Source organism: Pezoporus occidentalis, unplaced genomic scaffold (genome assembly GCF_034315485.1).
Source record: "Pezoporus occidentalis ecotype Australia unplaced genomic scaffold, CSIRO_AGI_Poc_V1 ctg23, whole genome shotgun sequence".
NCBI classification, from domain to species: domain Eukaryota; kingdom Metazoa; phylum Chordata; class Aves; order Psittaciformes; family Psittacidae; genus Pezoporus; species Pezoporus occidentalis.
This window is the reverse complement of record NW_026914180.1, coordinates 1,062,046-1,081,710: the sequence shown is the minus strand read 5'-3', so window position 1 is coordinate 1,081,710 and position 19,665 is coordinate 1,062,046. Positions and strand designations below refer to the sequence as shown.

The following is a 19,665-nucleotide window of genomic DNA, read 5'->3' as shown; positions in this document are numbered from 1 at the left end:
GTGGGACTTTATTAGCAGTAGTGATCGTTGCAAGACTCTAGGTACAATTTTTACTAAGGTCTCTAGTGTGGCCCACCTAGAGTTGTTAGGTTGCATGTTGACTCATGTACATCTCTTCTGGTCTAGGTTATGTGAAGACCTCTCAGGCTTGGCTGGTGTTGAGGCAGCTGTGTGATTTAGACTTTCAGTTGAGGGAAGAGTGGAAGTGACAAGGTTGCTTAGGCTGACATCATAAGACAATCCTGAGAGTAAAACAGATATCCAGACTCCTTTCCACAAGAGGCAGTGAGGAACTAAAAAAGTAGTTGACATACCTGGTCTATGTGCTATTTCTTAGGCCCTCTCCTCAATTTGCCTTTCCACTGGTCACTTGTCTTGTGGGTTTTGGCCATCTTAAGACTCTGGTATGTGTTGCATGACCTCAGGAGTATCAGTCACTGCTGGGGTTCAGCAGGACAAACAGGCCTCATCCAGTTGTTATGAAAACGTCTCCCAAATGTGCACAGTGTCTTCAAATCATGGTCCCCTTGTCCAGCTGAGATGAAGTGGGTGAAAGCTGATGCCCTGCTGACGTGACAGTTTGTCTTGCTGTTACGTGATGCTGTTCTCCTGTGTTGTCATTCCCGTGGCAACGACAACAATCATTCGACACATCATCTGGCCTGACGCATGCCTGAGCTGTGTTGTACTGTCATTAGCCAGCTTTACACCTGCTTAGTAATTGTGCTCTCGCTAGGTTCAAGATCGGGCATGTGAGCTTCAGCCATTCTGAGAACAGCCTCACTGGAGCAAAAAATCCAGTTAAAAAGAGAAACATAGCAGGCGGTGAGCTGCTGAGTCATTATGCAGCCCTCCTCGGATAGCCTTACACCAATGCAGAGGATCAAAGGTGAGTTGACCTTGTGCGTCGGAGGTGAGGCAAAGTCCTCTGCAGGGGCTGGAATGTGCATTAGCTCTGGAATGCAGACAGGCAAACACTGCCTCTATTAGCAGCTGTAGGCACCGGGCTAAGATCATCTGTGTTTAATGGGAAATAGCTCCATGCAGGTCCGAAATCCAGAGAAGTCAGTGGAAAGACTCCCATCAATTGTGAATCAGTTGCTTGGAGAAAGTATTCTTAGATCTGTTCTTCTGACCAGGACTGTGATTAGTCTGGATGATGTTTAGTTTTGATCTGTGCTAGTTTTGAAGCTGTCTGAAGCTACTGGAAAGCCCAGAAACCTCTCTTTAATTTGCTAAATAGGAAACTTGCATCTCATCCTGTAATTTCACAATTGTCATTATAAGAAACATTAAGATAGGTCATGTTTTAAATATTACTATTTCTCATCCTATCTCCAGCCCACTCTTTCTACTTCAGTGGTCTAAATATCAAGATTGTTATTTCTGGGTATGTGTGAATCACATCAGCACTTGCTGATTTCTATACCACCTTCTGGCCTGGGTAATTAAACTAAGCAACCTTTTAACTACTGTTAGAGGGATTGTCTGGCAAGGCCTGTTTCTCTGGCTTGTCACATGGATGCAAAGCAACAAAGAGCCCAGTGCTGTTTGCTAGATCTCCTCCATTGCTCTGATAGGACACAAAAGTGATGGTCAAGATCAAAGGACTCTTGTTTACTGTTTAGATTCCTTGCTTTGTTTTGGGCTCACAGGTGTTGCTACAAGGTACAGACTGGTAAGATTCATATCTCTTCACTTTAGACATCTGCAATGTGGACAATTACTTCTGAGTAGTCATCCTGGACGCCTTTTCAGTTCAGGAATTTACCTCATCTGAAAGCAGACACTTACAAGACGTGTCATATTGGGTTATGCCCTATAAGACCCTGGTTTTCTTCATGAACTCTAGCAGAGTCTAGCAAATGAGTTCAGACATAGACATCTACAATTGAGGTCTCCAGATTTTATTAGAGACCCTCAGATTTACAGTGTAGTTTTCACTGGATCTCAAGAGTTTTAAAATCAAACCACTGTTCAGTCTGTTTTCACTTCAGTCAGTCATCTCTGGAGATAGATTTGTCCTCTTTCCAAGATGCGATCTGAATTTGGTCCCTAAAACACCTACACATACGGCCCTTTGCAGAAATCATGCTTTCATGAGTTTCTTGCCCCGGGGCATAGCTCTCTCTCAAGCTGTCCTCTAGGAAGTATTTTGTAACAGGGGAATCTGAATGTAATGGTTGTGCTTCTTTCCATTACTACTTGTGAAACCACCACTGACCAGAACATCCATGAGCAAAAAAGCCATCAGGGCACAATGCCCAGACAGGCTCTTCCTGGATGAAGCCCATCATGACATCCTCATGAACCAGTCCACTTGCAGAACAGGAGAGCGCATCTGGATCATGCCTTGTAACGCACCCTGAGATCCTTAGGATGAAAGAAGCTATATAAACATAAAATATCTCTGTTGATTATAAATGACAGTGAAAGGGAAATGCGTAATTTAAAGCAGTGCCAGCTCTGGTCTATTAGCAGATAAACAGCACAGGGTCAAATGGTGCTATCCACTCTACACCACTCATGTCCAGACAAACTGCAGGGGGGGCGGGGGGATATTTTTTTCTATTGACCCCACAAAGGTCTGTGTGTTCCTATATGTCCTACCTACAGAGATAAAGACATAGACACTGCTGACATGTTACTTTCATCTTATCTGGGGTGACTGTGCAATCCCACTGGTGTAAATCTCCTGCTTCCTAGTGTGATGCAAGCAAGCTTTGCCCTTGCAAAGAAGGAGGGCAGTTTGGCTTGGCGTTACCCCTCCAAAGCAAGGAGTGTGACTTGTCAGCAGGCAGCAGGAAAATCATGGAAGTGATTATACAGAAGGCAGAAAAAGGTTGAAAGTTACTTCAGAGACCTTTCAAGAAAGCATCATACAGTCTCCACAACAATTCCTTCTCTCACCATGTGTCTTATGTAAGGTAACAAGAGACTGAATTACTCGGCTGGGTAACCTCCCAGAAATCTGGGTAGGACTGTCACGCTGCACGCCGCTGTTATGTGATCCATCTTTGGAAATATGGTCCCATCATGAGAGCTTCCACATTGTGCATTTCCAAGTCTGGACATCCTGAGGACTCTGGGAATGATTTTCATCTCCTGGAACTTTAGGAGAATGAATCTGCCATTAAATGCCACTTTAGATGACCCATGTTATCAGGACATCTGCATGAGGCTGGCAGATAAGTGATGGAACTTGTGTGAGACCTGTGCCCTTCTGAAGTGGCAACTGGAAGCCAGGTGAGATACACCAAGGCATCTCAAAAGGCATGAGATTCCTGTATTTAGATGCCTGCATTCCTTCCTGCACATTTACACCATCAGTGTCTGCATCAGAGCTGGTGACCTGGGGCTGTTTTTTCAGTTAATGTAGAGACGAAAGTATTTTCAAGGTGTGCTTTAGCCAAATTGTTTTAGACACCTATTTCAGGAGGAGGTGAGTTGTTCCGTAGGCATCACAGACTGTCATAACTAGATTTCTGTGACTGCAAAGGGAACTCAAATACAGACATTTACATGAAGTCAGATGAATCTCACCCCAGATCTAGTCTGTCTCGTGTTGACATTAGCTTAATACCAAGAAAACAGCAATCCATGGACCTGATTTTACCTGTCATTACAGCAGGATTGATGAAATTAGATTCAGAACCACCATTTGGCAGTTGTCCCCCAAAGTAAGCTCCAATAGATATTCATTACGGTAATGTTTTCGTGGCTCCTTGTGTAAAAACAAGAGTTTCAGTTAAGAGTTATTTGTTTGGATTCAAGCCAATTGCAAATGGCTTCAATTTTAACGGGGTGTCCCATGATGCTTTCAATTACAATGAGGTGAGTAAGAGATGTTATGGTTTGCTGGCAATGGTGAAAGATAATTGTACACATCTATATTGTTCTCGTTCTACTAGGGAAGTTTCACTCAATCCCAGAGAAAACATTTCAGTCCACTTCTAAGCATTTCTCACGTTAAGAAGAAAAACAAAGTGAAAGGAAAGCTCTGAACATAGAGACCATAGAGAACATAGTACAATCTATCTCGAGCAACTTATGTTTTTTAATTCTAAATGAATTCATTTGGCAAAACTGACAGAAATTCACAGTGGTGCTGCCTTTTTTTTTCACTGGCAAGAGCATTTAGCCCCCCCCCCCAAATATACACATGCTGTTGTAGACGCAGTGTTCAAAAAGCCACAGGGCTCTGGGTCCTTGCTGGCACGGTGGAACTGTCCCTGCAGGTTGGTGACAACAGGTTAACAAAGGGCTCTTGGAAACCTTCCCTCCACAATACTTCCACGACGTAAATGTTCTTGGTATTATTTGCAACACGGACATATAGCACAGCAAATGCCAGGTACAATAAGACCCAGACAGCAAACTGAGTATAAATAGATGAGAGAATTCCTGGCATTTGTTCTGGAGGAGTTTGGAGTTGGAACAAGTGAAAAAATACAATTTCTCTAAAAGGGAAGTTTCCTGTAAGTAAAAGAACATTTTCCCCCATTCCCCCCCCTCCCCCCCCCCCCCCTTTCCCAAGATTCCAATTTTTGCCAGGGATGGTCCAGCTGTTTCAAGTGAGTTCAACCAGAATTTCATTTTGCTGAACTGGCCTGATTTGGGATGCAAACTGACCAAAGGCTGAAATTTCCCCTGGGAGCAGATATTCTATGAATTTTACTCATCTCTAGTTACTCCTCACACAGAAATGGCCTAAAGCAAACAGCCATTCTCCTAGTGCAGACAGGAGATCACCTGGTAAGTAGGTTAATTTGGATGGGGCTCCCTGGTGGCAGCTCCTCTTCCTCTTTTCTGCCCAGGGAAACCTGTGCAGTGATCAGCTCTGCAGACAGGGCAGTGACAAGCTTTCCTTCAAGGCAAAAATAAACTTACACATATATACACATATATAAACTCAAAAATTGTTTCTTTCAGGAGTCATTTACACCCCAGGGCAGGCTGGCATAGCCTGACACAGCTCCACTGACCTCAGCAGCGGAACAGACAGAGCTGCGCCAGAACGAAAGGATCACCTTGTTCTGTATGTGAAAATATTCAGTTTTCCAACAAAGTGAAGGCCCTAAAGGATTTTTTGGTAATCTTCACAAAGGAGCTGATAGCCCAGATGGGACTTGATAGCTGTGGCTGGATGCTGAAAGGCTGCCAGCTGCTGATGTATCCCCATTGGTGAGGTATCAGCATTTTGTTGTGCTGTTGAGGATTGGCAAATGTGCCAAAGCTGGGAGCCTGGGGGGATGCAAGATGGATGTGTGTGAATGGCTCTGGGTGGAAGCTGCTGGTTCCTCCTCTGACCCCATAACACGACTGCAATGAGACAGCAGCCTCCAGAGCTGATGAAAGCCTTAGGGCAGCTGATGGAGAGAGCTGGACCTCCTGGTGCAGAGCACTGCTGGTTTTCCCTGCCGGAAAGTTGCTGTCTGTATGTACAGGGCATGGGATGCAGGGTTGAGTGGTTCTCCTCCTTGCAGCAGACACGTGCCCTTTGAGCACTGCAGATCCAGACCTGAAGGATTCATGGCTTTCCATGCTAAGCTTCAGCCTTCCTCCAGCTGTGGTGTAGTAAAAGTCCTTTACACTCATGTGAGGATAGCAAAGTGCCCTGCAAACAATTAAGTTTCACAATCCCCCAGCGAGCTGGGGAAGAATTATCTCCTCATTTTTACCTGTCTGGAAAAAGACATAGAAATTAATTGACTTCTTCAAGGTCACTCAAAGAGTCAGTGGGAGATTTGAAAATGGGACCCAGGAGTCCTGACTGCTGGTTCTTTCTAACCACTAGATACCTAACTTCAATTGCTAGAGAACCTACTCTTAGGCTTTACAATTTTGATTAAAGATTCAAAAAAAAATTGGAGCTTTAAAGATAAAAATAATTCACTACAACTTTACCAGGTGATGCATGAGCATCAGGGAGTACAAGCACTCTTTCAGAAGAGCTGATCTTGCTGCATGCTCTGTATACACATGAGGTCTTAGGCTTGATGCCAGCTGACATGGGCAGCAGGTCTGGCTCCTGCCATTGCGGGCAGCTCAAGTGGCTGGCAGAGCTTTACACGTCCAGAAGATGAGGTTCTGAACTGAAGAAGCAGCAAGCTGTGGGTTTACACCTTACACTGGACTTCTGTTTCATTAGGTATTCAAAAGCGTGTAATTTAGCTGCTAAATACAAGCATCCCAGGCTTTGAGAATAACATGTGAAAACACCTCCTGCTCTGTGTGCAGAAGCAGAGCAGCAAGTAGGCTCTTGGCACAAAATTATCCTGTGTGGGGCAGAAAGCACCTTCCACCAGGCTCCTCATCCCCTTCCCTGGGCTCCCATCCCATGGCCCTGTGCTTCCACGAAGCTCAGTGACCCGATTTTGGTGCCGCCTTATTTCTTCTCCCACCAGCACACAGGGCTACCCTGCTGGTGCACCTGCTTCTCTCATCTTGGTGCGGCCCAGGCCCACAAGTGCCCCATAGCAAGGGCAGCAAGGGGGTGCAACCTGCCCCTTCATTTTCTCTTACCTCTCATCGCTTCCAACCCTTCCATCTCAATCACAAAGACTTGTGTCAGTCATGTAGCGCCAGCAGCCTGACTCACTGTTACCCTCTAGTGCTGGATCTGTCAGGAGACCAGCATCTCCTTGAAGAAAGCAGGAGTTGCAGGCGGCACTAGGTTGTTCTTTCCACATCCAGCCACCCTAAAGTAGAGTCCTGGCCCCAGCAACTCATCATAGGGTGCTGAATTTCAGGTGGTTTGCTGGGCCCTTACTCTGCCTCTCGCACCATGGCTGGGCAGATTTGTCACCCTGCTGTTGGTAGTGCTGACAGGCATTTCGATTCACTTGATTATGCACTTGCCACAGGTTTTGTGTTTTATTTTCTTCCTTTTTATTTAAGGCTTTCCCTGTCATCTCCAGTTTTGTTCTCCAGACCTCGTTTGCTGTGATTTTAGTGGGGGGACTAGTAGCCGGTTTGCCTATGGAGAGATGGACAGTGAAATGCCTGCCAGGATCAATTAGGGAAAATACATTCTGCTGGAAACTCACATTTTTACTGCTGGCAAGGGGAGCCAGAGTTTGATCCCAGTCTGCACCTGAAGGGCTTGGACACAAGAAGACGGGGAAAATGCTGAAGCCCTCTTCTGCTTTCCGGAGTCTCTGAGAATATTGTCATCAGATTCCAAACAGCCAGGATTTTTCCTCCCTGCTGGGAAAGGAGGGGTTGAATATCTTAGGCGATCAGCCTTTATGGCTAAGGCTGAAGACAGCCTGTGGGGTTGAGAGCAGAGTGCTACTACCTGGCCAGCATGGGGTGGAGAGCTTGAAAAGGGGATGGCTTTCCCAGGGAGGGTAGAGAAAGGGAATTCCTTGCAGCAGTTGGGTTCTAACCCTCCTTCCCCCTTGCTTCCAAGGAAAGAGGGTTAGCATTTTTCCCTAGTGGGATTTGTCGGTGTTGGGCACCCAGATTAGATGCCTTCTCACCCTAGCCTGGCCACAGCCCTGAATGCCAATGGTTTAACACTGGCAGCACTAATAAAGCTACTTTCTTTTTCATGTTTTTCCATTTCTTTCTTAATGAGTCCCACCAATTCCTTATTTCACACATGCCAACAGGGATTATAACTTGCTTATCTGAATATACTCTAATAGTCACATTGGCTATGGACTCAAAGCTGTGTAATCAAGAGCTTGCTTTGATCCCTTACACATTTGGACCTGTTTTTCTGATAAGCTGAGCTTGTTTATGGAGGTGTATGAAACGCAGCTTGTGGTTTTCTGTCCTAGTGCATCTTGTTTGACTATTATTTAACTTCACTGAGTGTTCCCATTGGTAGAATAAACATTGGTATTCATATAAATCATTTACACTTTGAGATGCTGTGATAAAGCACAGTAAAAGTGTCTCCCATACACCAATGAACTGAGTAAAGCAAACATCCTGTAAGATAGCTAAGGAGCATTCAGAAGCTCTATGGCCAGAAACACCATTTGATCTTTGAGTCTGAACACTTGTATACACACGCCACAAATCTTCACCCACGTATTTCTGTGTTGTATCTAGAAATGCATTCGTGAGTAATGTGTCTGTTCCTGGAAAACATGCGGGGCACTGTTCAGTTGCCTAAATGGAGGTGTGTGGGGTTTTGTTTTGAAATGCTGTGGGAATCTGGGGCATCCACACAGGTCTGGTAGGAAATGATGCAGGCCTACAGGCTCCCCCCCCTCTTGGAGCAGCTGCTAGAATTTGGGCAAGATACCCCCAAGACCCTCAAGAGATGTGAGATAGCTAAGTGTTGTCAATAGAGTGGAGCTCCCTGCATGATACAAAGGGTAGGGTTCAGCTCACAGAGGGTGACAGCTAGATAGATGCAAGTGTCTGCAGAATGGTGCCCACATGAGCATGGAGTGTCTGAGTTGCAGTCAGTGGAGATCTTATCTTGTTCATTCATCAGTGGACCCCAGAGAGTGATCCATTTGGTCAGTTGAACAACTCTGTTGACTGCTATGCAAGATACTCCAGATTTCCCAAACAGCTGATACCCAGGATACCTGACATCTGCATTAGGAATTAATTAAGACAAAGGACTTAAAGGAGACCCAGGTCTGGACAGCATGAAATTCCAGAGAAGTGCAAGTCTGCATAGGTCTTTTGTCATATCTGCCAGCAGATATGCATGCAGATACCAAACATATCCAAAGAGCGCTAGACACGTCTGTTTGGAGCTGAGCACCAAAACTGGAGTTTTTCTCTCCTAACTAGACATTCATAATATAGCTAGTTATGTTTAATGTGGCTGCTTCTGGCTCCCTTTACCATAGGTAGTAGGAAATGTGCACTTCAAGGGCATGATTCATCTGCCCAGTTTTAGATGTGTCCACTAAGAAGACAAGAGTAACTCTTTGGTTCTCCTGGCCAACAGACTAGATGTCTACAGGGACTAAAAGATGCATAGCAAGATAGGAGTCAGCATTGGCTTTTCCCTGTAGGTATATTAAGTCTGTCATTTAATCAGAAGAATTCTGTCTTCAGGACATAGGCAGTCCCACAATATCTGTGATAGATTTTCCCTGTGACTGGTAATTGTGTCATCTGAATTTGCCTGATTTGAACTTCTAGCTTCAGTTTATGTCCTGCTTCTCTTCAGTAGATTGAAGGATCCTTTAGCACTGTGGTGAGTCATATATTCTGATCATCCCATTGATAAAATAAAGAGATGGAGCTGCTCAAGGACTTGCAAGATTGCTTAAAATTCTTAAGAGCTGACATAACACATGGTTGAACACATTGTTTCTGTCAATGAGGTCAAATGGAGAAAATTATTAAGTAATTCCGTATTGTGAGATAACTGACTTAATAACATCACTGCAATACAGCCATCTATGACAAATCAAAGCAAAACTGTGTGCAAACCACGTATGGAAGGGAGAGTTTAATTGTATATCCCTGTGTGTATGTCCAAAGAGAGTCAGAAAGACCAGAAAACTGTAGAGAGAATATTCAATGAACGTAGTCACGGGAACTAGCATTTGCTGAGAAAATAGAAGAGTGATAATATATTTGACTTTCACTTCTTGAGTTACCTGGAAAATGGATTGAAGCTGTGAACTCAGAAACAGCTTTCAGATCTTTTCCACCATTTTTAGAGGAAAAAAGGACTTTCTCAATGAGCACGGTTTCACTGTGGAGATCTTGATCCTATAATTTCTCCTGGTGGAAGCAACCCTGAATTTGACTACTGCTTCAGCATAGCCCAGAAGAGATGCCTTTCTTGAAGCGTTTTGACTACTTTCTTCAGAATGCCTTCTTTTATCCCAGGTTTTGGAACAGGATGTTGGATCTTCTCTGTCTCCCCCTTTGAAACTGCAACAGCTTAGAAGAGGCAGTGGGAAAGTTCAGAGGAGAAAAGGCTGAATGTAATTGTGCACCCAGCAGATGGTTTCATCTCCTTCAGAATGGGTCCTGACACCATGATCAGCTTCACTGGTTAAGATCTTGGCCTCATATCCCTTGGGAGAGATGCTAAGAGGACAGGCATATAGGATACCTGAAGTCAGTAGGATTAGAGGCTAAGAGAGAGAGAAATCCCTTGATGCTGGGTACTGCACATCAAGCAAGAGAAAAAATTTAATGACAACACAGAACAGAGTTCTAAGGCACCACTACTCACTGTTTCTGAGTGCCTCTGATCCCAGGTGGAGCCTCTGTGCATGGCTACCATTTCTTTTGTCACTCTCACTGCAGGCAGTGTAAAGTAGGATATGGACACCATTCCAGATGATGTGAACCAGGTGATCAGATCTGTATCATGGCCTCTTGTTACTATTGTGTGCACTGGAAAGGCACATGAATCACTGTGCCTCGGTTTCTCCATCTGCACAGTGGAGTTGGTAGGGGAAATCTACTGAATACCTCCTGAGCTTTGTAACCCTAGCTTGTCTAACTCTGATGGCATAAATCAATTCCCATGGTGCTTACTGACAGCGATTCTGGCCTGGAGCTTGCAAAGCAGCCAGAGATTCATGTGCAACATGTGAATCCCATCCCTAGGGCGAAACCCAAATCTGGGAGTAGGAGAGGGATTTCCTTGCTAGAAACATCCCAGTGTTACCCTGGGGACTGAAAAAGAAAAGAAGACCACACACCATCCTCTTTCCAGGCAGAGTTTAGTTGAATTTTAAACAGCCTCACTCAAATCTCCCCCCCCATGACAGCAAATGTCACTTGTAAAGTATGTAATTTGTGCCTGCAGGCTTGTGTCACCCAGGTCACATGCAGACGTGCTCTCCCTGCTGTTTCTCTCTCTGATTTGAAAAGATGCAGTTTTGGCGTTGCTTGGCATCCCAATGAGGCACCTGCAGAGCTGGGGTCTCACTGTAGAATGTGTGGGCTGGTGGGCCTTGAGGAGGTATGAATGTCCCATGGTGGTCACCTCTGCATGGTTCCCTGACTATGGCTCAGGGCACTACCGGCACTGCATGTCTGCATCGTCCCAGTCACCAGCTGTTAGAGGCTCTTTGCCCACAGGGTCTGCTGAGGGAGAGATTTCTTGCTTCTTGGGCAGATATCCTCGCTTTTGGCCTTGGCCTCATATTCTTCCTGGCTGATAGACTGCTTCTTGCTCCCTCAGCATTGCTGCATTTGCAACACAGATGGTGCTCGCAGCACCCTGCTTTCCCAGCCTGACCTTGCAGCCGTCTCATTTCCTCTAAGTAGAAAGCTAACACTGTGGGTTGTTCTGCATCCTACCAACTCAACCCGTGATGCTCACTGTGCGGTGCAGTCCTGTAAATGCCCTGATTCATCTCATCTCAGCATTCAGCAAGTGCTTCTGCTGTTGGAATTACAAAAAAATGCAAAAAAAAACCCCAAAAAACAAAAACCCCAAACTCCACAACCCAAATCGTACCATAAGCTATTTTGTCTTTTCTGATAGTGAAACCTTGGTGGGGTTAAACAACTTCACAGCACCATCCAACCAAATGAGCTTTAAACAAGTGCTTCATCATTTTAGGAACCGAAACTTGAGCTCCTCCAGTGTGCCAGCCCAGCAGATGCCTTCTGAAGCTTGTTTGTAAACTAAGCAGGCGCATGGCTCTCCTGGAGGTCAGGGAGACATGCCTGTGAAAGTGCTCTGATGAATGAGTCATGAGCCACTTGTGGCCCTCAGCCCTGGATGATCCTATGAGGCAATTCAGTTACTTACTGTATGGATGAAAGGCACTGTAATAGTCTCTAAACACTTCTGCCAGGGTTAAGGCCCCATTTACCAATCAAAAATAATGGAACTTTACACCTTTTAGAAAGCATTTCAAGATCTGCTCGTGATAAGTGCCTTAGAGAAGCTATTATTATCTATTTGAATGGCAGAAATGTGTCCATTCCTAGTAGTAGATGAATGCCACTAGACACCTTACAATCCCATCAGCCAAACAGCGGCAGAAAGGGAGTATCCCTGCCTTCCTAGCCATACAATGTGCATCTGAGGGAGGTTAAGTGACTCAGGCAAGGCTACACAGCAATATGTGGGACTGATTTTAGGTCCACACTGCTTGAGGCTGTGCATTCAGTAGAGATCAGGTTAGTGGAGCAAAGCAGTCCTTACAGAGAAGGGTCCTGGTCCCTCCTGGTCTCCATGCAGAGCTATGGTTATGCTGGACAGTAAGCCCATGGAGAGTGAGCTCCCTCCTGTATTCCTCATAACAATATTTTATTGCTTCTTCAGAGGACTCATAAGCACAGCTATTGAACCTCTGCTGGGACACAGCACATTCATGTAAATCACAGTATCACAGTATGCTAGAGATTGGAAGGGACCTCAAAAGATCATCTAGTCCAATCCCCCTGCCGGAGCAGGAGCACCTAGATAATGTTACACAGGAATGTGTCCAGGCGGGTTTTGAATGTCTCCAGGGAAGGAGACTCCACAACCTCCCTGGGCAGCCTGTTCCAGTGTTCTGTCACCCTCACTGAGAAGAAGTTTCTTCTCAAGTTTAAGTGGAACCTCTTGTGTTCCAGTTTGTACCCAAAATACCTGGGACAGAGAGAAAGTTTCCTCTAAAATATTTTTGGGGGTCTGAAAACTGGGTTTTTCTATACCCTCATCTTTTAGGTGAAATATATGCTTTGAACTTCTGTTGGAAAAGGAAGAAAATATTTCAGTTTGAAAGCCTGAAACTGGGCGAGGGACACTGGACTTGCCCAGCCAGATAGTGTGTGAACAGAGTAAGAACTGGGTCCCCATCAGATCTAACACCTATCCTTAGTTAGACATGCTTTAATCTGTGGTAATTAAGTAAATTAGAGTTCAGTGAAGGTGCTCAGCACCTTGGTGAGTCATCTCCTTGGTGGCTCCACTGTCATTGCCAGTCTGAGGATTTGAGGAGAGGAGCACAGGAGGAGCAGATGCTCCTGTGTACAGTTCTCGGAGGCAGCTCCGAGGCGAGCTAGCGGAGCAGTCTGGAAAAGCTTGTCTTGTGAAAGGGTTGGTCAGAGATCTGGAGAGAACCTTAATTTTCAGACACATCAACTTCATGTTTTCTCTGAAGGGCAATGGAAGCAAGTTTCATGTCCCAGGGCTGTGCTCTGCAGTCCCATTGCTGAACTCGGGTTCACTGAACCTTGCAAATTCCCTGATGTGTCTGCTCCTGCTCCCACTGGAGACCTTTGGCACTGCTCAGTTGAGAACAGATCTAGATTTGTAAAGAGAAACCAAGATGGTTTTTTTGGGGGGAGGAAGTATTTTTCCTGGAGAACTATTTTTTCCAAGTAATTTGTGTTGCTGAGGCCCTTCTGTAATAACAGACCTATGAGCTAAGCAGGGATCCACTTTGCAGTGCTTTTTTTGTCTTCCTCTTTTACCTCACCTTGTGCCACAGAACTGCTCCTCAGTGGGTTCCATTAATAAACAAATACTTCCTTTGTTCCCTCCTTCAAGCCAACCCAAGGGAATGAGATAGCACTTTTAACAAGTCATTATTAAAGTGATGGTAAATATGAACCCTTGATGGAGAGCTGTGGTGCAGGAACAGCTTGCCCATTTTTCTTAGAGCTATGGAGACGTGAGTGTCATTAATAAAACATCTTGTTATATGGGTTTTAATTATTTTTCTCATCTGAGTTAAGATTGTTACCTCTGCTTACATGAAAAAATCAGATAACTTGATGAAGGCTCTTGTAATAAGCATTGTTGGAGCCATCATCTGCCAGAATATCTTTGTAATTAATGGTTTGTTTAAATTCCAGTGCATAAGTGTCTTTGCATTCTCAACTCTGACTGTTGCTTAGATCCTAATGGGACTTTTGTGGGGAAAACAGGAGGACAGTGGGTGTTTAATTCATCAAGAAGGCTCATCAGCCAGGTGTGCTTTAGTGGTGTCATGTCCCAGTGGTGCTACTTTGAGAATGGCTGTCATCATACAGGAAAACAGCACCTCTTTGCTGGGCATATGGGCTGGTATTTTCTAGCAGTTCACAGTGCCTAACACTCACACATGGATTTATGAACTGGGATAAATGCTTTATAAGGTAAGATCAGTTGGATATTTTCTCTTGGCTCCTCCAAGCTCTGAGCACCATCTTGTGTGATGGCACAAGGTGTCTGTACAGGAAGGACCAGAACATCTAATACTACTAAATCTTTACTGGACTGGCTGGCTCTCAGCTCTCAAGCCAGCTAGGTCTGGGCCTCAAACCACTGCGCTCATTGGGCTCTTTCCCCTCTAGAGAGTGACATGAAAAGTCCTTTCTCTGTGTCCTCACTGTAGCCCTGCAGCTTATTTGCACTGCTGTCACCTGGCTTTATTGTGAGACCTGAAATACCTGGTCCATGTGTCCCCACCCCCAAACTCAGTGCTGCTTCTGATGCTTAGTGAAGTAGATCAGTGCAGACATCAAAAAGGGCTTCTGAACCTTGTAAATATGGAAGAAATTTTGAAAACATGATCCAGGCACAGCTCTGAAATTCTCAGAAAACACAAAGTATCTTTTTAAAAAAACAGCACCAAAAATTATTGTGTCATGTATCTCAGTAGATGCGAATTCTGAGGAGACAAAGTGACTAAGGGGTCTGCTCACACTGCTTTGAAGCCAATGGGGTCATGGCATTAGCTTTGTTGGGACTGTCACTTTGCAAGCAGTGAAGCATTTAGTAAAATTGCAATTTGACAAATCCTAAAGTACAGAGCTAATTTCAGCGACATCCCTCTGAGATTGGTAGATAAGTGCACATCCTCAGTGAAGAGGTTAACACTCTCAGAGCCCGTCAGTGGAACAAAGAATAAAAACATCACTGAAAACATCACTTGCTTCATGCCTTGAGAATAAACAGTGAGAAATTCCTCATTGGAGGGTGTCTGTGCCACAGGAGGCAATGACTAGAGCTGGGATCTCAAACAGTAAATGAGAGTTTTTCATACCTCAATGACTTTATGACCTATAATAGCTTTCATGGCTCTCTGCTGTAATTGGATCTCATGCTTTGGGACAGAAAGCATCGTGGCAATGGGAAGGAATCTGTCCTCCATGCACCACAGATTCCCACAGGTGACAAAGAACAAGGTGTATCGTGTAAAACTGTCCTCTGCAACACCCATTACCAATGCCTGCTGGTATAATTTTTCAGCCAAAATGTTGAGTAGTTGCTAATTACAAGATGACAAGTGAGCGGCTCCTAATTGTATTGTTGATTATTTTTGGACAGCCCCCTGTTACTGTGGTGACAGCCTAGAAGGAGAGAGTGTGCAATATTAGGTGCCTTTGGGCACTTTAATTCGTGGAAACGTGCTGTGTTCTCAGCTCCCCTGGCATCAGCTGGAAAGGTTGCTGCCTTCCAGCTGCGGCACTGAGCCGGTGAAGCAGCACAAAATGATTGCAGCGGTGATAGGGAAAAGGCAGAGCAGTCCCCTGAGCCAATGGTGATCATGGGTGAGGATGGAGGTTTGCAAAATATCTGACTTGTCAGAGCTGCTTTAACCAGCTTCTTGTGGATGTTCGCAGGGAAACTGGAGCTCCAGTCGTGCTGGGATAATGGGAACCCACAGAGTTTCTCACTTTCCAAGGTCTTGTCCTTTGACAGATCATCAGGCAAGAATCCCTTTGTAAGTTAACATGGGTGGGAGTCAGCCTGCAGAATAAGGCCTATATTTAGCTACTTTTGTGTCAATGTCTTAATGTGAGCCAGCTGCCTAAGCCTCCATCTACAGGAGAAACTCAGTTGCCTCAACTTGGTGCCTGTAACTGAATCTTGGACCTTTAGGTTGGACTGGAGGGTCTGGAGAGCAGTGAAGACACCTGATGCAAGGCAAACCTGAGCAGCATGGCTTGAAACCATGCTGGTTTCTGCCAAAATGGTGAGTGAGGAATGGCAGCATCTCTTTCCTTCTGAGCACCATGGCTTTTCTCTTGTGTTAACTGTCATCCCCCTCCTTTTTCTGCAAGCCCTGTAATTCAAAAATAGAAAAAGGAGAAGAATGAAACAAACCAACTGCTTAAAAAGCCCTATAAGAAAAAGGGAACCTAAGATATAATTATGCCTCTTGGATGATATTTTCCCCTGATAATACTGGAAAAATACTAAACATGATCATGTGATGTTCTAGTGTGCAAGTATCTGTAGCAGGTCTCCCTCTTGCTTGCTCTTGCCGTCCCTCTCTGTTTTGCTGTTTCAGGAACTGCCCGCAGTTAATGTAGATAAACCTAGAGACAGCTCAGATGTGAACTTGCAGCACTGCCATTCTCTGATTTAAGGATCAGTCCATAAAACCCACAGAACACACAGTCACAGTATGTGACCCAAGAAAAAAAAATACATTTGGAGCCTTCTTTCCACCATAATTTGGGTCTTTGGCTTATTTCTTTGTACCTTTGAAGGAACGGAGGAATAAAGGGATGTTGGGCCAGCCCTGCTCCCATCACAGCCCTTTTTCCCTATGAAGGCAGGCAAGTGCTAGGAGCTCACTGAGCAAGACAGGGGCAGTTCCCCAGTGGGCTGGTGGATGAATGCAAGCAGTGGCACCAACGCACCAAACTGGGGGCTCAATTCAGGGGAGAGTGTGTCATGGTTTAAGTGAGGTCTAAGAGAATATAAGTGCCAGAGGCTTTTGCAGCTCAGCCTCACATGAGCCAACAAATAATCCCCTCCTGGCTACTTTTGCTCCTGCTCTTGTTCCCTGCCTGATCAAGACCTGCTGCTAATTGTGCTGTTAGAGCTCTGCAGGAAATTCCTGCTGCCTTCATATGGAGGCTTCTCCTGACACACTCCTGGGGTTAGAGGATCCTGGGCTTCATTTATTCCCTGCTTTCAGGCATAGGTCCAAATGAGAACCTGCACTTTCCCTTTCTCGTCTCCCCTGAGGTTTGCAGTAGCTGAATTCAAAACCCTGCAGCAGATCACCATGTTTTGCACTAATTTAACATGAAGCTTCAGGTACTTGAACATTTCTGCAGTCTTTGAGTACAAAAGTGGCCTTTTTTTGCCTCCATCCACTGTTATCCAAACACTGTTCCAAAAAATCCGAGGAATGAACTATGTTGCTTATTTCTTTCTGGCACATTTCATGTTTTTAGGAGCAGTTTTTTCCACCATGTTGCAGGAAGGCTTACTGCTGAGCATGGTCCTTAGCAGGCTGCTGGAACCCCAGGCTGGATTTAATGCTTGTGGGAAAACCTGAAAGCAGATCTGTGTCCCAAAACCCGGAGTCTGAGTGTGGGATATTTGCACATCTCAGCGCTGGGGACTTGGTCACAGCTCTGATGGTGCCCTGTGGAGTGAGACCTCGGAAAAGTAGGCTCGAGCCCTCCACATGGGGTAAATTACCCCATAAGCATGTAGTGTATATATAAAGCTGTATTTTGTTAAAAACTCACATCTATCATGGCACTACTTAGGTAGCATTTTCTTTCAGATAACTCTTAACTGGTCAGAAAAAGGGATTAAGAAAGAGCAGACCTTTCACCAGATGGGCTCTAGTTCAGTGAAAATTTAGAGCTGAAAAAAAAATGGAGATGCCAATAAAAAATTACAAAAATAAGTATTTTCATCTTTTTAAAATTGTTCTTTTTTTTTTTTACTTGCTATTTTGAGAAGGTGCTTTAAGTCAGCCAGAGTCTTCTTTCCAGCTGCAAAGGTGTTGTCCTAAATTCAACCTCCCATGAAAATTCAAGTTGCCTTGTCCTCATCAGGGTTTTAAATTGAATTAGTTAACTGAATTAGGAATGCTTTTCTGCGTTTGGTAGAGACTGATAAGCCTGCAGATGCAGAGAAGCATGGGTTTGATTCAAGCTGCCGCCTGGACCTGCACGTGGAATCAGTTAACCATGTGCAGGAGAGCTTTCCTGAGCTGGACCTATATTTCCTGCACAAATGATGCTTGTGACAAATACCTGGTGTCATTGATATTCCATTAGTTTCCTTCACTGAAAGATCAGACAGCTTTAAAAAGCCCATAAATTCCCACAGATTGTCTCTGAAAGGGAGAAAAAAAAAGATTCCTTGGCAGGCCACACACCATTAAGCCCAAGAAGTGAGCAGTGTTTTATCGTTAGCAGAGCTGAGGTCACTACTTTTGGATGGGTGCAATTAAGATTCACTGAAGCTACCCAAAACCACTGCTTGTTCAGGTGCTGGGATGAAGACACCTTGTTCAGACAGCAGTAGCGTCTGCTCAGAGAAGTGACTTTCTGCAGAGCTGCAGTTCCAGGCTATGCTGACCCTGGGAACATACGCAAGTATTTAGTGATACTAAATAGCACGGATCCCACTTTAAAAAGAAAAGCTTTATGAAGATCCAAGGAAATGCCTTTAAGCCAGAACATCTGCTTGCCTTGTAGACTAGAGGCCATTTTTAAAAGGGGTTTTGGAGCGGTGTTAAACTTCTGCAGCTGACAACATGAGCACCTTGTGGTCACCACATCTCTGTCACTTGAGAAAATGCCTCAAGCTATGTGGCTTTCTTCTTTTGTCTGCAGATGATCAATATCTGTGGCATGAAATCGCAGCAGCTTCCTCATTGCCCTGTGGGCTCAGGAAATCTGGGCTCTGTCAGTTTTTGGGTGCCATTTCCTGATGTTTGAGTGTCCTTACATCCATCTATCTGTTGAAGTGGTTTCCCCGAAGCTTGCTCTGCATGTAATCCTTCAGCAAGCCCTTTGTTCCCACTGTTCTGCTTATGGCTGCAAAATTGTGTTATTTGTGCAGATAGATCTTTCAGCCATTTGCACCCAGATTTTGAATTTCAAGAAGCCACAGTTTTGGTTTGGTTTTGTTTTTTTAATATCATTTGGTGCAAGTAAGCGGTCTTTTCAGCTAAATACAAGAATAAATGAATATGCAGATTTTTTTTTTCTGAAGGTCTCAAGCAGAAATGCTTGCTTTGATGAATGACTCATTCCCTTTGTTATAGTAGCATTGTTGAAGCTCTGGTGTTTTCAGGCTCTGAGCAAGGCAAGGTTGGGAGGAGGAGTTACTGTCTTTTATTAGACTAGATGATAACAGTTGGGAAAAATCAGGCAAGATTTCAGGCACGAGATCCTTTTCTTCAGGTTTGGAGCTGCTTTTCCTGCCTTTTAGCTGACTACAAGTGAGGAACAGCCACTGTGATATTTGATGGAATCAACAGTCAGCACAGTTATCCTCATCTTTTCCTTCTGACCCGAAAAAGGGTCCTGGAGCTCTCTACCAGTGTCATCCTCAATTCAACCTCATGCTGAAACTCCGTATCATTAAATGATAGCAGCCCCTTTGAACATACTTCCTGACATATCTGTTTAGCTTCCGGTTGCTCTTTTATACCTGATAAAGAAAAGAAATTGAAGACAGTTAATGGCACTTTTGCCTTCTTCCTCCTCATGTTCAGATGAAATCTCAACATTCAGGTAATTCCAGTCCCATACAACAGTTGCACAGGAGAAAAGGGAGGGGGCAGAGGAGGCAATTGGTAAAACTTTCCAAAATAACTGGAGAAAAAAAAAAAAAAATCCCAAAATTGACAAACCTCTGAAATGGGGAGGCTCCATTTCAGAGCATAACCTGAGGCCAGAAAACTTTTCCACTTGCTCCAGCCCTGATGCAAGCTGGACCTGGAGAAGGGATGGCAGGATGAGACCCCCAGCTCAGAGTGGCTTGGAGGTAGGCTGCTCCAGTGCCAGTAGGAAGCCACAACATCC

General features: G+C 44.7%; 1 long non-coding RNA gene across 1 annotated transcript; it reads left to right on the top strand.

Annotated features, from left to right (window-relative positions):
- The first annotated feature begins 634 nt into the window (after positions 1 to 634).
- LOC134165133 (uncharacterized) lies at positions 635 to 19,317 on the top strand. Its single transcript, XR_009965383.1, has 3 exons — positions 635 to 889; positions 15,499 to 15,599; positions 19,042 to 19,317. It is a non-coding gene; the product is annotated as an uncharacterized LOC134165133 (long non-coding RNA).
- Positions 19,318 to 19,665: the final 348 nt, after the last annotated feature.